General features: G+C 40.2%; 1 protein-coding gene across 2 annotated transcripts in view; it reads left to right on the forward strand.

The window, feature by feature from the left end:
• The window catches only part of EPHA4 (EPH receptor A4), a 161145-nt gene that overhangs the window by 69483 nt on the left and 72219 nt on the right, over nucleotides 1-19443 (forward strand). The gene's annotated exons all lie outside the window — the stretch shown is intronic.

Consider the following 19443-nt stretch of genomic DNA (forward strand, 5'->3'; position numbering starts at 1 on the left):
CACGTGGCCAAAGTATTGGAGTTTCAGCTTCAGCATCAGTCCTTCCAATGAATATTCAGGACTGATTTTTTCCTTTAGGATGCGCTGGTTTGATCTCCTTGCAGTCCAAGGGACTCTCAAGAGTCTTCTCCAACACCACAGTTCAAAAGCATCAATTCTTCAGTGCTCAGCTTTCTTTATGGTACTACTCTCGCATTCATACATGATGTGATGGGTCATGGAAAAAGCCATACTGGAAAATCCATAGCTTTGACTGGATGGACCTTTGTTGGCAAAGTAGTGTCTCTGCTTTTTAATATGCTGTCTAGATTAGTCATAACTTTTCTTCCAAGGCGCAAGCGTCTTTTAATTTCATGGCTGCAGTCACCATCTGCAGTGATTTTGGAGCCCAAGAAAATAAAGTCTGTCACTGTTTCCATTGTTTCCCCATCTATTTGCCATGAAGTGATGGGACCGGATGCCATGATCTTAGTTTTTTGAATGTTGAGTTTCAAGCCATTGTCAGAGGGCAGACCGAATGAAAGCCCCAGTTTACTCATCTGTAAAATGGGATTCTTACTAACTACCTGTGGAGGCATTTTGAAAATTAAACAAGAAGATATTTGGAAAAATCTGGCACAAGATAGGGATCTAATAATTGTTTTCTTTTCTTTTATTATTCCCAGCTGGTCACTCCCTTCTCCAAACTACCTCCACAGCAGATGGCCCATGCATCTCATTGCCCCTCTAAAGAGATTTTCTCACTTGACTACAGTATTAAGCTACCAATGGCTATACAATACTCCAGAAACCCTGGGGGGTAGGACTCAGACATCAGTATTTTCAAAAGTTGTTCTCCTCATTCTACTGTACAGACAAGGTTGAGACCCCTCCTCTGTGAAGTTAAAATTTTAAGTTTTTTTTTTAATTTGATAAATATTAACTAGACAAAAGACTGTTAAGACTCTTTGAGATACGACTAATCTGTGAGGTGACCATATTTTGCTAATGGATAGACTAGTGAGTTAACCAGCAGAATTAGAATCCATTCTGGTCCATGGCTCTTCCTCTAGATTTCTCCCATCCTGGTGAAGAGTGGACCTGCATTGTCCAACATGTTAGCCACTAGGCACATGTGCCTATTTTAATTGGCACATTGCAAGGACTCAATCACTACATGTGGTGAGCATACCGAATGGCACTGCTAGAAAATATTTCTGCCATCACAGAAATTTCCAGTGGACAGATTTTTCAATAGAGAAGACAGTGAGAGTTTCTCAGAGAATCTTTTGTTCAAATAACCCAGAAAATGAAGCCCTTCCCCGTTGCCCCACCCCCAGGTTTATTGGCTTCTCTTGACAAGATGTGGGGATGGAAAGGAACATAAACATCAAGGATCCTTTCAAAGTGATTCCAGCCTCTAATCAGCTCTTCCCAGTTGGTTAAGCCAGGTGACAAACCCAATTCCCTTGCGCTGACAGCCATGGTAATCAGGGACCTTCTTTGTTCATTATGCTGTCTTTAACCCCACATTCTTATGCAGCCCTGCGTTTAGTGAACGCTCACTGTGACGGCTCACTAATGAAGAAATAAAACACACTCTCTGAAACTCATTCTTCTAGCCAAAGAGAGAGACTGCTCCACTGGCTTGTAAAATCAGGTTTTTGTTCACTTGGCGAATGATTAGACCAGGTGAATACAAGTCGTATTGGCTAATTTAGAAGGAAATGCCTAAGACGTTCTTCACACCATCAGCATTGCTGGAAAACTTTAGAGAATTTAATGGCGGATAAACTTTATCTCTTGGAGGACTTTTTGGCTGGAGCCTCTGGTTAGGTGGACATAAATGGCTATGAGTGAGATAGGCAGGGTTTCAATGGAGGCATCATATAATTCAAGAACATAATCCATACCCATTAGAATAGAGAGTTTTAACAATGCTTCTTAAAGGTGAATGTTCATAGAAATCATGTGAAGTCACTTAGGGATAGGTTGGAAAGGTCAAGTCTGACTTTCTGCATTTCTCACAAGTCCCCAGATGCTGCTATTGAGGTGGACTGTCTTTGTTTTGTTGTTTAGTCACTAAGTCATGTCTGACTCTTGGTGACCCATAGACTGTAACCTGCCGGGCTTCTCTGTTCATGGAATTCTCCAGGCAAGGATACTGGAGTGGCTTGCCATTTCCTTTTCCAGGGGATCTTCCTGACCCAGGGATAGAACCCAAGTCTCCTGCAATGACAGACCAATTCTTTACCGTTAAGCCACCCAGGGAGCCTGGACCATCTTTAGGCAGTAGGAATTTAGAGCCTCCCTGATGGATGGCACGTGATGGGAGATATGCTCTTCAACGCCTGTCAATAACAGGCCATTTCTTTAGTTCAGTGGTAGCTCTAGTGGAGATATTTCAAAGGTTATGAACATTCTCCCTTAATGGAAACTGAGTACTTCCATTGTCCCTCAGATGAAGAAAATCTCCTGGTTTGGAGTTGCATAATCAAACACAGGCACTGTAGTTTCCACAGGGTACTAGGTTACAGCCAAAGAGTGGAAATGTCAGTGTTCTCAGACACACGTATCAGTTAAAAAGTTGACAGGGTTTTTGGTGACTTTGCCAGCAAGACAGACCTCCATACATACAAGAATGCCATCTAAGCTGATGAAGGGGTTTTGTTTTCATGAATCATTTCTTAGAAGAAATTTCAATATGATTTTTAAAAACTGAAGTATAGTTGACTTACAGTGTTATGGGTGTATAGCAGAGTGACTTGGTTATAGATCTATATCTATATTTCTTTTCAGATTCCTTTCCATTGTGAGTTTTTACAAGATACTGAATATAGTTCCCAGCGCTACACTGTAGGCCCCTCTTGTTTATCTATTTTATGTATAGTCGTGTGTATCTGTTAATCCCAAATTCACAATTTATCCTTCCCCCCCATCCTTTCCCCTTTGGTAACCATAAATCTGATTTCTATGTCTGTGACTCTATTTCTGTTTTGTAAATAAGCTCATTTGTATCATTTTTCAAGATCCACATGTAAATGGTATTATATATTTGTCTCTCTGACTTACTTCACTTAGTATGATAATCTCTAGGTCTATCCATGTTGCTGCAAATGGCATTTCATTCTTTTTCATGGCTAATATTCCATTTAAAAATATGTGTGTGTACACACACATGCATATACACAAACACATCTTTTTTATTCGTTCATCTGTTTTCTTATCTTGGCTGGTGTAAATAGTGCTGCTAGGAACATTGGGATACATGTATTATAACTTTTCAACTTAAGAGTTTTCATCTTTTCTGGAAATATGCCCAGAAGTGGGATTGCTGGATCATGTGATAACTCTATTTTTACTTTTTTAAGAAACCTCTGTACTATTCTCCATAGTGGCTTCACCAATTTACATTCCCACCAACAATGCAACTGCTACTGCTGCTGCTAAGTCACTTCAGTCGTGTCCGACTCTGTGTGACCCCATAGACGGAAGCCCACCAGGCTCCCTTGTCCCTGGGATTCTCCAGGCAAGAACACTGGAGTGGGTTGCCATTTCCTTCTCCAATGTGTAAAAGTGAAAGTGAAGTCGCTCAGTCGTGTCAGACCCATAGCTACCCCACAGACTGCAGCCTACCAGGCTCCTCCATCCATGGGATTTACTAGGCAAGAGTACTGGAGTGGCTTGCCATTGCCTTCTCCGCCAACAATGCAAGAGGATTCCCTTTCCTCCACACCCTCTCCAGCATTTATTATTTGTAGATGTTTTAATGATGGCCATTCTGACCAATAAGTGTGATTTCTGTTAATGAGATTAATGTCCTTTAACTCTGCTGATCAGCAACCCCTCCCCCTCCAGATCTCTTTTCCTTTCTCTGTACCTTTCCTTGTAGTCAGAAATGTAGTCTGGTGATCAGCAGTGCTGGGAGACCAGTGCAGGACCTTGATGTCTTAGTCATTCAGTTGCTTGTTCAGAGATTCTAATGAGTCTTCTTTTTCTCTTTGGGAGACCAAACTAGTATTAGATTTAAGGTAACTTTCTGATTCTTTCTTGTGTTTCAGAAGGTATTGAAGAAACACCTTATAGCAGAAGCAGATTGGCTTTGTATATCTAGAAAAAAATAACTAATTTGTTATTTTGCCTCTTTGACTTCTGGGCACCATTACCGGAGTGGTTTTCCGTCCTTTTCAATTGGAAATCTGTTCTTGTGTTGTGGGGTCTTTATTTAACTTGTTTGATGAAACTTATTAGGGCCTCGTGATTGGGGGCAAACCCACTCCAGGACTCTTGCCTGGAAAATCCCATGGACGGAGGAGCCTGGTAGGCTACAATCCATGGGGTTGCAAAGAGTCAGACACAACTAAGTGACCACTTATTTTAGATTGCCAATACAAAGGGCCTTTCCGAATCTGTCTGTAAGTGAACACCCTTAAAGAATTCAATCAGCTTTGCCAAACAAACAAAGAGTGATTGATTGATACTTTGATATGGCCTAAAATATTCCAAAATTACAGCTTTTAAGACAATTTGTACTGGAGGAGCTTAGGGCTAATGAGGGTAAATTTACCAAGATCTATGAGGAAAGGTCTTGATTTGAGAAAGCTTTCTGTAGGTATAGGTTATCAAGAAATTGAAACAGTCCAGCTCCAAACAGCAGAACACCACTTACTCTGTCTTTACATTTGCCTTTTCTAATTGAATTTATTGCACCACTGTATTTCCTCCAGAAAGTGTATTGTTTTAAAATTACCATTTCAGTTCTATTAGTCAAAGCCCCTCACTTCTAATGCTTTCTGACAGTTATCAACATAATGAACCATAATGAAATGATGAGCAATCTTCAGTGGAAACCCAATGTGGATCCCAGTGGTGCTGTGTGACTGTGCTGTTAACATTTGAATGCAAATTAAAATAACATCGTCCTTACTTGTTTCCAAGGTCAGGAGAAGAGAGATTTTTTTTTTTTAAGTGCTTTAATTTTGGGAATCTCATATCCATTTTCAAGCAAGCCCTTGAAGCTTCCACTGATGTTCAGTTCAGTTCTCTACCCCCAAAGATTTACACGCTCACATCGGCTAAGGGATGTGCGGAGGGGTGTCTAACACAAAGCTTTGATGTTATAAACCATAGGATAAAAGGTAGCCTTTGGTTTCAAGTAAAGTACATTTTCCCCCACCCCAAAGCATATTTCTTTTTGCTTTAGAACTACAAGCAACTAATAATATAATGATTGCAGGAAGGACATTTATGTGAAATTGATAAATGAGGGTGCAGTTAGTTCTGGTGACAGATCGGTTAGTAGCAGAGTGAGAATAAAGGCCAAATATTCCTAAAGTTTTACTCATGAAAGTGTTTCAGAAGATCCATAGGTTAATCCCTAACCATTTCACATTTTATTGTCCATGTAATCATTTTTTTTTAGAACGTATTTTTATGAAAATTCTTGAATCTAAGATTTGGTTATTTCATGTCATTTATCAAATTGGCAATATTAGAGTGCAGTTTCATGCTACATTTCATTTGTCATAGGACAAAAACGCAAATTAAGACATCAATTCCCCCCCATTGCCAGGTCATGAGACATGGCTTTCAAGGCAGAACATATGGTCCACTGCCTGTTGATAGGCCAACAAATGCGTCTGTCCTCTGGACCATAAAAGCTGGTCAAAGCAACCAAAGACATTTTCATGATTCAGATACACCCTTCTATCCATTCCATTTCTAAAGACTGATTTTTTAGTTGGAACTTTAGTTCAAGGCCTGATATCAGTTAATGAGTAAACTACATCTTTATTTCTTCCTTTTGGGTTACCTTGTAGCATTTTGACTGTGAATAGGAAAAAATTACCTCTAAAGAAAAAATAATTTTTTTTAAAGTGCATAACTCTTGTTTAAAAACAAGGATGTGGGGTGGGTGTTGGTGGGGAGAAGAAGCACCAAGTGTGCTTAATGGAAAGCGCTAGATGGACTGCAGGCTGATCACCTGCCATTTGGTAAAATTTTTAAAGTTCTAGGTTATCTAAGGAAGATCAGATATCATCTTATTGAATTATCTTTTGAGAATGCTCTTTTGGCCTCCATCTTATCCTCCAACCTACTTCTGGTTTTATACAGATAAATAGTCCATTGTGGACGTTTTATCAGGATTAATAGTACATTGTAGATTCAGCTGGGAAATGCAGACGTTTGAGGGACAGGATTGTGAGCCCAAGTGAAAGACTTGACTCAACTGCCAGTATCATTTAGCCAGTTTATTACAATTTTTCCACCACCATGAATAATTAAGAATGGCTTGTTATCACCCAAGCCCTGTCATTTCTGGGTAGCATTTTTGACACTACTCATGGAAGTCATACCCTGGCTGTGCACAGCTTGCTTCTGTGAAACAAGGTCAATTAGACACTTTCCTGAGATCCCCTGGGGTGAGAAGTGAATACCTTCTCTGCTATCAGCATTTTGATTTTGCCGTCATAGCCGACTCTTGTTCTACAAGCCATCTACAGCTTGGCAGAAGATGGACCAAGGGGAGAGCCCTGTTGCATGGGTAGAATTGCCCCCCATCCTCCTGTGACCTTCCACCCAGGAAAGAGCCTTTAATAAAAACCCCTGCTCTGGATTGGAATGTAAGAACCAGGCAAACAGCACATCTCAGCTAAGACCAGAGCACTTGACATGAAGTAATGCCAGCAAACGTCAGCCTGAAGGGCAGAACAGCCAAAAGAAATGTGAGAGGTCCCAGCTGGGTCCACAGAGAATGTGTAGATACGCTTCATTTTTTCCTTTGGATTGTGCATATCTCTGGGAAGGGGATCCTTTTAGCCTTTGAATCAGGCTTTCTGATCCTATCATCGCACATTATTGACTGGGTGAATTTGGGTGAGTTGCTTCACTTTTCCTATCTTAGTTTTTGCTCATCAGATTGCTTCAGGTAACACATACTTTTCTACCAGATGTGATTATGGGGAGCAAAGGAGATTAAGGATGAGAAAGGACTTTGCAAGAGATGAATTTACATGCTAGCTAATTCTAAAGCAAAATATTCATGCTTTTTTTTTAAATTACTTTTCATGGGCTTCCTTATTGTGACTTCTTTCTGGATAACTGAGAGTTGACTGCATAGAGCACTTCAGCCATAAACTAGTCATCTTAGAGAAAATTCAATCACAGTTAACCTGGTAAAGAAAAAGCAAACGGTTCCTGGGTGTAGAATGGGGAAAAAAAAAAACAAAAAACTAGATATACTGAAAAATAAGTGGTAGCAAAATTTCAGTAAGGAGTGACCTCAACTGGGAACCCAAGATTTTTTGGGGACAGCGATAAAGGATTGATGTGTTTGGAAGACTCAGATTTTTAATAATGGGCCGTTCTGCTTTGGCTGTAGCTGTTGTTAAATGCATAAACTGCTGTGATAAAAGGTTATGCCCTGTGCCTACATTTCAGAAGAGGTGTCCCAGCAGCTGTCTTCATGTAAACTCACCGACGGCAGAAAAGACTGAGAGAAGGCAATTAGCAGTGACAATATATACAGCTGTCAGGGAGGATGCACGACTTTGTTTGAGTCACAATTTACACACCCCAACTGTTTATTCTGCCTTATAACCTGTCTTGCAGCTGGAGAGAGATTAACAAAGGCTGATCTGAAGGGTGAGAGGGTTTTACAGCTAAGGCACTGAAGTCTTACTGACCGTCCCAAAGTTGTCCGTGATTAATGAAGCCTTATGGGACTCAAGACCTAAGGCACCTCTTCCTCAGAAGCTCTGTCTTGCACTGGTTGCCTCGGTGTCAGAAGGGTGACAGGAGCGCTTCAAGAAACTGATCACTTACGAATTGTATTTCTGTCTGTGCTCTGGGAGAATGTTTCTTTCCGTATCCAGAATTAATTTCATGACACAAGCAATGAATTTTCATACTCTTCATGAGGTTCTTCAAGCAAGAATACTGAAGTGGCTTGCCATTCCCTTATCCAGTGGACCGTGTTTTGCCAGAACTCTCCACCATAACCTCCACCATCTTGGGTGGCCCTGCACTGCGCGGCTCATAGCTTCACTGAATTACGCAAAGCTGTGATCCATGTTATCATTTTGGTTATCTTTTTGTGATTGTAGCTGAGCACTGAAGAATTGATGCTTTCTAACTGTGGTGTTGGAGAAGACTCTTGAGGGTCCCTTGGATTGCAAGGAGATCAAAGCAGTCCATCCTAAAGGAAATCAGTCCTGAATATTCATTGGAAGGACTGATGCTGAAGCTGAGGCTCCAATACTTTGGCCATCTGATATGAAGAGCTGGCTTATTGCAAAAAACTGATGCTAGGCAAGATTGAGAGCAGATGAAGAAGGGAGCAACAGAGAAGAAGGTGGTTAGGCGCCATCACTGACTCAAGAGGCATGAGTTTGAGCAAACTTTGGGAAATAGTGAAGGACAGGGAACCCTGGAATGCTGTAGTGCATGGGGTCACAAAGAGTCGGACACGACTGAGTGACTGAACAACAACACTGAATTTTAAAATGGTGATTAAAAATCAGTTCAGTATGAAAATCTATGATAGATTTGGAAATTGCTCTATACAAGAACCTGGCTCTTTTGATGTCCTATCAGCTATCTGCCAGCCCTGGTTGTGGACTTTAAAAAAAAACCTTTTAGCACGTGATTGCCTTTTTTTCTTCATCAACTTTTGTGATGTGATATACCCTAGTGCCATGGTGGTGACACTTCTGGGGAGTGAGCTGCACTGGGCTTAAGGAATAATCACTCATTCATTTATTTGTTCAGCAGATTCTCCATAAGCACCGACTACACCTTTGACTTCTTTCTAAGCGCTGGGGGACTCTCACAAATCAGAAACACAGATTGTTGTTCTCATGGAGCTTCTGTTCTAAAGGGAATATAAATGATACGCAAGATAATGTAAAATTCTTACAAGAAAGAGGAGGAAAAAGAGCATATCATAGGGTAAAACAGAGGAAAGGGAAGAATTTCAATTTGCAGAGAGTGGTCAGGACCAAGGAGCTGAGATTTGAGCTGAGACCCAGGGGGCAAGGAAGAACCCAGGGGACAGAATTCCAGGTACAGCTACCGAGTCGAAAGAATTTGAGTTTCGTGTTTAAAGTTTTGCTAACAATGTGAGTTTTAAAATGACTTATTTTAAACCTCTTGGTCCTGGAGTCTGTTGGCATTTTAATTTCAGTTGTCATAAGAAACAGAAATTTCAGGTGTTTGTGGCACATTACGCCATATGTCCATATAGATTTAAATACTTCGGCAGGACCTACTTTATTTATTTATTTTTTTTATGTAGACCGTTTTCTCAAGTCTTTATTGAATTTGTTGCAATATTGCTTCTGTTTTTATGTTTTGGTATTTTTTGGTTCACGAGGCATGTGGGATCCTAGCTCCCCAACCAGGAATCAAACCCACGTGCCCTGCATTGTAAGGCAAATTCTTAACCACTGAACTGCCAGGCCAGAGAGGTCCCTGGCAGAACATACTTTTAAGTGTATTTCTCAAAGCAGGTATCCATCTTTTTCTGAAATTTCAGTTTTCTGAAGTGAAATTTCAGAATAAAGAAGTGAATTTTACCTTATTTGTGACTTTGGAGTAAGGTATGTAAGATGCCCAGCGGCAGTTACTCTGGCCCAGACTTTCCATGGGATGGTTTACACCAAACGCCTAGCTCACACTGGAGGCATTTTTTGGCTTTGGGTTTAATATTGGCTGACTCTTTTTGAATGATTTTATTAAGGTTCCTATAGACTTCACGTGAATGTCTAAACATCAGGTTGCCCTAAACAGTCTCCTTTAAATCCTGGCATAAGCCATGGAGCATATTTTCTAAACTACTCAGGAATTTCACTCAGGAATTTCTAATCCACAAGAGGGAAGAATTATGTTTTCTGGAATTACTAGAATTTTCTTTGATGCTTGGAATATTGCCCTTCTTAAATGTCACATTCGCTTAATTCCTCTAGATAGTGTGAAGGCTTGTCTTTTCCCAGGGGAAAGTATGTGGTAGGTTAAGGAAGATCAAAATTTCTTTTATGATGTAACATGATATGATGCAGTAGTCCTTTGCTTCTGCTGTAATTTGGCTATGGTTTCTTGGGAACTTCATGCTGTCAAACTCCTGTCAGCTGAATGCAAGTTGACATCCCACTAGAAAATAATAATTACCCATTGTAACACCTTCCACCAGTACCTGCTGTGCGATACAGAGAGTATTTCACACCAGCGAAGCAAATGGATGTTCATTAAATTTATCCACAGTGGCAAGAAATACAGGGGCCATTGCTCTTAGAGCAATGAGAAAACCGAAACATAAACCATAATATGTACTGTATTTTATTCCTTTGTTAGTCACAAAATGTAAGTGTAGCTTGGACTTCAGAAACCATAGTTGTTATCTGACCTGTGTGTGCATATGAGCTCAATTGCTTAGTTGTGTCTGATTCTTTGCAACCCCATGGACTATAGCCCATCAGGCTCCTCTGTCCATGGGATTCTACAGGCAAGAATACTGAGGAGAGTTGCCATTTCCTCGTGCAGGGGATCTTCTCGACCCGGGCATCAAGTTCAAGTCTCTTATGCCTCCTGCATTGGCAGGAGGGTTCTTTACCACTAGCATGATCTGGGAGGCCTTGTATAAGTGTGTGAATCACGAGTGCAATCTCCCTAGATTAGTTCAGAGTATGCTTGAAGTCCCTAGAATTCTATGCAGAATCATTAGTGATAATCTTTCTAGGAAGACGATATTCGCTCCCATCAAATTCTCTGTAGCAGGGCTTGGTAAACTATGGCCTGAAAATCAAATTCAACTGCCCTTGTGTCTGCAAATAAAATTTTCTTGGAACACAGTCATACCCATTTTTTTAGGTATTGTCTGTGGTTGCTTTCGAGAGCCATATAGAGTTGAACATTTGCCAGAGAGACCATACAGCCCATAAAGCCTAAAATATTGACTATTTATCTGACCCTTTACAGAGAAACTTGTTGAACACTGTTATCAAGGGTTGGTAAGTTAAGGATTATTGCATTTTATTTTTGCTTCTGTTAGTTCAACTATTACCCATGTCATTAAATTATTTTTAAAATGTGAAAGGCATTCTAAACATGAGAACTTTGAAATAGCTAAGCATGCCAGACCCATTCTTTGATGAAAAAAGATAGAACCTTAGGCTTGTATGTGAATTTTAAGCAGGTTTTACAAAAAGAGCCAAAAATGTAAAGGGAGGACATTTATTATCCCTTTAAATATGCTTCAGTACTTGATTGATTGCTATTTAAAATTGTCTTAATTTTGCTTGTAAAAGTAAAGTTGAAAGAAAAAAAAAACATAATCCTATAAAAGCTAATAAGGAAAAGACCCATGAAATTAACGTGCTTCAGAGATAAAGTTTGCCATAGTTCCTTGCTTGAAGAAATCATCACCTGAAATCAAGATGGAAAAAGAAAGGTCATAAAAAACAATACCAAATTAGCAGAGCTTAGATTGACAGAGCCCACATTTTAAATTTCCAGTCATACTGGCTGGTTATGGAGCTATTAAAACAAGAAGAGGGCAGGATGCTTGCATTTCCATCCTCCTGAGGCTCACATTATCCATATTTAACTTTCTTTAGTCTCTTCCTTCCCTCTTTAATTCCATGCTCCTTCTTTCAACTATCCAGGAAAGTATCACAGTGAATCCGAGTATTTCTTTTTCTTCCTTCTTCTAGAGCAGGTAAGTAAAACTGGACACAATAAGTATTTCTTGTATAATTGCATGGTTCCACAATCCTTCACAACAGATGTCACCACCTCTATATGATGCATAGCTCTTCCCACTTGTTCAGAGTGTTTTTAAATTGTAGCAAAGAGAAACTTGAATTAAACTAGCTACATTGATGCTCCATTACAGGGCTTAATGGGAATGAATCTATATGTGAAAAGCTGACTGATACAGGCTTAGCTCAGAAAAGCCTGTATTAATTCACAGGCTTAAAACAAATATTAGGTGGAGGGACAGAAGATGAATTAGAGGACATTGTTTCCAGCCAGTCATTCATGACTCCTCAAATAGCTATTGAGCTTGCTCTGAACTAGGGATCATAGGAGACACCAGGAAATGATGAAGACATCAATTCTTCTATCATACAAACTGTAATAGAAACAGATATCAAATGTATGTTTGGTTCAGTTCAGTTCAGTCCCTCAGTCGTGTCCGACTCTTTGTGACTCCATGAACTGCAGAATGCCAGGCCTCCCTGTCCATCACCAACTCCCGGAGTCCATCCAAATCCATGTGCACTGAGTTGGTGATGCCATCCAACCATCTCATCCTTTGTCATCCCCTTCTCCTCCTGCCTTCAATCTTTCCCAGCATTAGAGTCTTTTCAAATGAGTCAGCTCTTCGCATCAGGTGGACAAAGTATTCGAGTTTCAGCTTCAACATCAGTCCTTCCAATGAACACCCAGGACTGATCTCCTTTAGGATGGACTGGTTTGATCTCCCTACAGTCCAAGGGACTCTGAAGAGTCTTCTACAACACCACAGTTCAAAAGCATCAATACTTCAGCGCTCAGCTTTTTTTATAGTCCAACTCTCACATCCACACATGACCACTGGAAAAACCATAGCCTTGACTAGATGGACCTTTGCTGACAAAGTAATGTCTCTGCTTTTTAATATGCTGTCTAGGTTGGTCATAACTTTCCTTCTAAGGAGTAAGTGTCTTTTAATTTCCTGGCTGCAATCAGCATCCGCAGTGTTTTGGAGCCCCAAAAAATAAAGTCAGCCACTGTTTCCACTGTTTCCCCATCTATTTGCCATCAAGTGATGGGACTGGATGCCATTATCTTAGTTTTCTGAATGTTGAGCTTTAAGTCAACTTTTTCTAGAAGCTCTTTAGTTCTTCTTCACTTTCTGCCATAAGTGGGGTGTCATCTGCATATCTGAGGTTATTGATATTTCTCCTGGGAATCTTGATTCCAGCTTGTGCTTCCTCCAGCCCAGCATTTCTCATGATGTACTCTGCATATAAGTTAAATAAGCAGGGTGACAATATGCAGCCTTGACATACTCCTTTTCCTATTTGGAACCAGTCTGTTGTTCCATGTCCAGTTCTAACTGTTGCTTCCTGACCAGCATATAAGTTTCCCAAGAGGCAGGTGAGGTGGTCTGGTATTCCCATCTCCTTCAGAATTTTCCACAGTTTATTGTGATCCACACAGTCAAAAGCTTTTGCATAGTCAATAAAGCGGAAATAGATGTTTTTCTGGAATTCTCTTGCTTTTTTGATGATCCAGTGGATGTTGGCAATTTGATCTCTGGTTCCTCTGCCTTTTCTAAAACCAGCTTGAACAAGACCTTTTTATCCTTTCATGTTCCAAAGAGAACCAGTAATATTGATAGCTGCCCTGAAATAGGAAATAATATAAGCAGGATAACTGCCAAACGTAACATTCAGGCCAGTAGTGGGGCAGTTTGGGAAGACATAAAACGCTATAATTCGCAATGCACTACAGCTTCCTGATATTGGTGTGTGTTTAGATATGACGTCAATACAGAGACTAGAAAATTAAATAGTATGATTATCTCTCTTAGTTATAAATCTCATATATGTAATTGGAGACATTAAGAGGTGGGCATATTTCTGATGAGAAAGACAATCATTTGTCAGAAATTCAATTACGCCTAAATATACAGAGATGCTCTTATGGAAACAAACACGTGCCTGCTTGCCTGACCCACAGCAAAGCAAATCTACTGACACAAAATTGTTGCGAAGGAAAATACAGCATGTATCACCAGGCACCAAGTGAGCAGAATGGAGAGCCAACACTCAAAAACACTGAGGGAAGGGTTTCTAAAGACAGTGTAAGGGAGAGGGTCTTGGGGTATGTGATCAACTCATGCTCGGTTCTCTGACTGACTGATGGTGAGGTAGCAGGGTAACGTACCCAGAATCTCAGTCATCGATCTTCTGGTTCCAACTGGTCTGAGGTCTACTGCTTATGGTCACCGTGCACCTAACCTCTTCTACCTGATGAGGGTTTGTATCTGCAGAACTCAAGGATATGGTTTAGGAAAGTATTCCACTTTTGAGCAGGAACACATGAGGAGATAGAATGAAGAGACGGAGCCAAAGCAACACCAACACCCAGTTGTGGATGTGACTAGTGATGGAAGTAAAGTGCAATGCTATAAAGAGCAATACTGCACAGAACCCTAGAATGTTAGGTCCATAAATCAAGGGAAATTGGAAGTGGTCAAACAGGAGATAGCAAGAGTGAACATTGACATTTTAGGAATCAGTGAAATAAAATGGACTGGAATTGGTGAATTTAATTCAGATGACCATTATATCTACTATGGGCAAGAATCCCTTAGAAGAAATGGAGTAGCCATCATAGTCAACAAAAGAGTCTGAAATGCAGTACTTGGATGCAGTCTCAAAAATGACAGAATGATCTGTTTGTTTCCAAGACAAACCATTCAATATCATGGTAATCCAAGTCTATGCCCCAGCCAGTGACACTGAAGAAGCTTAAGTTGAACGGTTCTTTGAAGACCTACAAGACCTTTTAGAACTAACACCCAAAAAAGATGTGCTTTGCATTATAGGGGACTGGAAGAGTAGGAAGTCAAGAAACCCTGGAGTAACAGGCAAATTTGGCCTTGGAGTACAGAATGAAGCAGGGAAAAGGCTAATAGAGTTTTGCCAAGAGAATGCACTGGTCATAGCAAACACCCTCTTCCAACAACACAAGAGAAGACTTTACACATGGACATCACCAGATTGTCAACACCGAAATCAGATTGATTATATTCTTTGCAGCCAAAGATGGAGAAGCTCTATACAGTCAGCAAAAACAAGACCGGGAGCTGACTGTGGCTCAGAACATGAGCTCCTTTTTGGCAAATTCAGACTTAAATTGAAGAAAGTAGGGAAACCCACTAGACCATTCATGTATGACCTAAATCAAAATCTGTTATGATTATACAGTAGAAGTGAGAAATAGATTTCCAGGGATTAGTTCTGATAGAGTGCCTTTAGAACTATAGACTAAAGTTTGTGATATTGTACAGGAGTCGGGGATCAAGACCATCCTCAAGAAAAAGAAATGCAAAAAAGCAAAATGGCTGTCTGAGGAGGCCTTACAAATAGCTCTGAAAAGAAGAGAAGTGAAAGGCAAACAAGAAAAGGAAAGATATACCCATTTGAATGCAGAGTTCCAAAGAATAGCAAGGAGACATAAGTAAGCCTTCCCCAGTGATCAATCCAAAGACAAACAGGAAATCAATAGAATGTGAAGACTAGAGATCTCTTCAAGAAAATTAGAGATACCAAGGGAACATTTCATGCAAAGATGGGCACAATAAAGGACAAAAATTGTATGGACCTAACAGAAACAGAATATATTAAGAAGAGGTGGTAACAATACACAGAAGAGCTATACAAAAAAGATCTTCACAACCCAGATAATCACAATGGTGTTATTACTCACCCAGAGCCAGACATCCTGGAATGCGAAGTCAAGCGGGCCTTAGGAAGCATCACTATGAACAAAGCTAGTGGAGGTGGTAGAATTCCAGTTGAGCTATTTCAGACCCTAAAGGATGATGCTATGAAATTGCTGCACTCAATGTTCAAGCAAATTTGGAAAACTCATCAGTGGTCACAGAACTGGAAAAGCTCAGTTTTCATTCCAATCCCAAAGAAAGGCAATGCCAAAGATGCTCAAACTACTGCACAATTGCACTTATCTCACACAGGAATACCCATTATTCGTGCCTTAGACGGTAAAAGCATCTGCATACAATGCGGAAGACCCGGGTTCAACCCCTGGGTTGGGAAGATCCCCTGGAGAAGGAAATGGCAACCCACTCCAGTACTCTTGCCTGGAAAATCCCATGAATAGAGGAGCTTGGTAGGCTACAGTCCATGGGGTCACAAAGAGTTGGACACAACTGAGCGACTTAACTTTCACACACTAGCAAAGTAATGCTCAAGATTCTCCAAGCCAGGCTTCAAAAGTATGTGAACTGTGAACTTCCAGATGTTCATGCTGGATTTAGAAAAGGCAGAGGAACCAGAGATCCAATTGTCAACATCCGTTGGATGATTGAAAAAAGCAAGAGATGTTCCAAAAAACATCTGTTTCTGCTCTAGTGACTATGCCAAAGCCTTTGACTGTGTGGATCACAATAAACTGTGGAAAATTCTGAGAGATGTGAATACCAGACTACCTGACCTGACTCCTGAGAAATCTGTATGGAGGTCAGGAAGCAACAATTAGAACTGAACATGGAACAGACTGGTTCCAAATAGGAAAAAGAGTATGTCAAGGCTGTATATTGTCACCCTGCTTATTTAACTTATATGCAGAGTACATCATGAGAAACACTGGCCTGGAAGAAGCACAAGCTGGAATCAAGATTCCCAGGAGAAATATCAATAACCTCAGATATGCAGATGACACTACCCTTATGGCAGAAAGTGAAGAAGGACTAAAGAGCCTCTCGATGAAAGTGAAAGAGGAGAGTGAGAAAGTTGGCTTAAAGCTCAACTTTCAGAAAACTAAGATCATGGCATCTGGTCCCATCACTTCATGGCAAATAGATGGGGACACAATGACAGAGTTTATTTTTTGGGGGCTCCAAAATCACTGCAGATGGTCACTGCAGCCATGAAATTAAGACACTTGCTTCTTGGAAGGAAAGTTATGACCAACCTAGACAGTTTATTAAAAAGCAGAGACATTACTTTGCCAACAAAGGTCCATCCAGTCAAAGCTATGGCTTTTCCAGTATGGCTTTTTCCATGATCCATCACATCATGTATGGATGTGAGAGTCGTACCTTAAAGAAAGCTGAGCACCAAAGAATTGATGCTTTTGAACTGTGGTGTAGGAAAAGACTCTTGAGAGTCCTTTGGACTGCAAGGAGGTCAAACCAGTCAATCCTAAATGAAATCATCCCTGAATATTCATTGTAAGGACTGATGCTTAAGCTGAAACTCCAATAATTTGGCCACCTGATGTGAAGAACTGACTCATTGAAAAGACCCTGATGCTGGGAAAGATTGAAGGCAGGAGGAAAAGGGTAGGTAGAAGATGAGATGGTTGAATGGCATCACCGACTCAGTGGAAATGAGTCTGAGTAAACTCTGGGCGTTGGTGATGGACAGGGAGGCCTGGCGTGTTGCAGTCCATGCAGTCGCAAAGAGTCGGGCGTGACTGAACTGAACTGAAGGGGAACTAAACGTCCTTGACTTTGTTTTATGGCCAAATGATTATTATTTTCTCTTGCTTGACTGTTTTCCTTTGTTTCTCTGCTTTCTCTCTTCTCTGATTAGATTTGCTCTTTGGAACTTGAGGAAGGCCCAGGAGGCTAAAACTTTCCTACAAACTGCATGCAGGGGCCACAGGGATCTGTCCATAGTTCCTGCTAGGTTTTAGTACTTATAGAAAAAAAAGACATGATAATGTAAAAACTAAGTTTTTTCTCTTCCCTATGCCTTGTGTTTATTGAGAGAACTACTCATGTTGCTAAGGATGCCTATTTTTTACTCTTTAGTCATCTCTATAGGTAATTATTTTAAGATGCTGCTGTTAAGGATGACTGTTTGGCCCAGATTGACTTTTGGCTGTATTAAAGTCCATGCTTTTTTCTCATTTTCTAGAGAATACGGAGCCTTCCTTTCTGAGGAAGAGATGATCTTTCCCAATATATGAAAACACACATGATGTATTTACCATCTTTTAGTTGGCAAGAATTTTTGAAAAAAGAGAAAACACAGATACAAAACAACCACCATAATGATTTTAATTTTTAAATTCCTTTCCAGGTGTCTTTTCCCAAGCTTATGTAGGCCAACAATCATAGTGGGTACACATTTCTTTTATTTCATTCCCCCACCTTAAATCTCCATTTATAGTCCAATTTTTAAACTGCTACTATGCCACCATGGAGCCATCACTCCTTTTGGCAACAAAACATGAAACAAATGCAGTACAAATTCACTAAACCATTCATGGAGGCAGCGTTGAACTTCTGAGCTTGCTTATTAGTTCTCTGTCTTCCTTTGAGCACCTGCTCCAGGGTAGATTCTTTAAGAATCACTGCCCAAAGAAAGAAGGCTGTTCTGGACTGTGTCTTGTTTTCATGCCAGCCCTCCATCTTGAAACCCTGCAGCATCTTTGTTTTTTTTTTTTTTTCACGTGGCAGTGTTAGATCTCTGAGTCCTGTGACCATTTAGTTTTCTGCTCCATTTCTTCTCTGTTTAGACACTGCCATGTCCCGTCCTACATACTAATTACTGACTTTTTGCTTCTGCAGTGCTTGATTCATTGTGTCACATTTTCCCATGTGAAAGTGGACTAGGAACCTTGGCGAGGAGGTTAATGGATTTAAGAGTCACTCTTATTTAACCCTGAAAGTCACAGCAAAATAAGAACCAGTGTCTTGACCCATTTTATGAACCAAGCTGTGGTCAACTTTAGCAGCAGACTAGCAATCAGTTTCACTAGGATGGCAAGAAGCATCTCAGAATTTGAACAGAATTGAAGATACTTGGTCCTTTTTCCTGTCTTTGCCTTTCAAACTTTGGTGGAAGCTCCTGATTTTGTTGTTATTTTATCCTTCATGTGGAAATAACCCCACTGTGTGGGAGTTAGTACTTTGGGATTTTAGTCGAACTCTGTTACTAATTAGATTGCACAAACTTTCAGTATTATCAGCTCCACTTTCTGGCTTTCAATTTCCTCATCTATAAAATAAAACTATTTAGCCAAATGATCTTTAACATCTTATCTGGCCCTAAGTGTCTATTATTTCAAATAGCTCTAATCATGTTATTCAAAAAAGCATTAATGCTGTCTCTGCTAAGGACCAAAGACATAAATTTAAAATCTAAATGAGAAAGAAATTTGTGCATTTTTTTCTGAGGACTTCTGTGGGGGCAGTCTTGCCCTTTAACACAAATTTTACAGCACTGTTTTTCCTTTAAGGTTCTTAGGATGGGGATCAAGTCTTAGCACTAGGAGAGAGCTTGTCAGTAATTAGTCTCCAAGGGAGATTGGGAGGTCCTGCCTACCCTGTTACAGTCTTCAATTAAGTTGTATGAGAAGAAAAGGAGATGAATTGCCTTTGTTCAATATTACTACCAAAATCCTTTAGCCATTCGTCACTGTGAACTCAGTAATACTGAGTATGACTCCCCCTTCATAAAGTTACCTCTTCCAATTCTCTGGCAATGGCTAGTCTGGGACAGTATATTTCATTATGATTGACTAGATAAGGAAGCCTGCCAGTTACTTCCTTTTAACTTTCTTTTCCTGAGTAACAAGGACAAATTTCCCTGAAAGCAATGATTACAAGTAAATTAGCAGTAGAATATAAACAATAAGCAAGAAGTCTCAATTTTTCATGGATACTTACTTCAGCTCTTTTCTTTGAAGACCAAAATGGGAAAGAGGGAAACAAAAAGA

Source organism: Moschus berezovskii, chromosome 2 (assembly GCF_049115385.1).
Source record: "Moschus berezovskii isolate FMDL1 chromosome 2, NW_MosBer_1.0, whole genome shotgun sequence".
NCBI lineage: Eukaryota > Metazoa > Chordata > Mammalia > Artiodactyla > Moschidae > Moschus > Moschus berezovskii.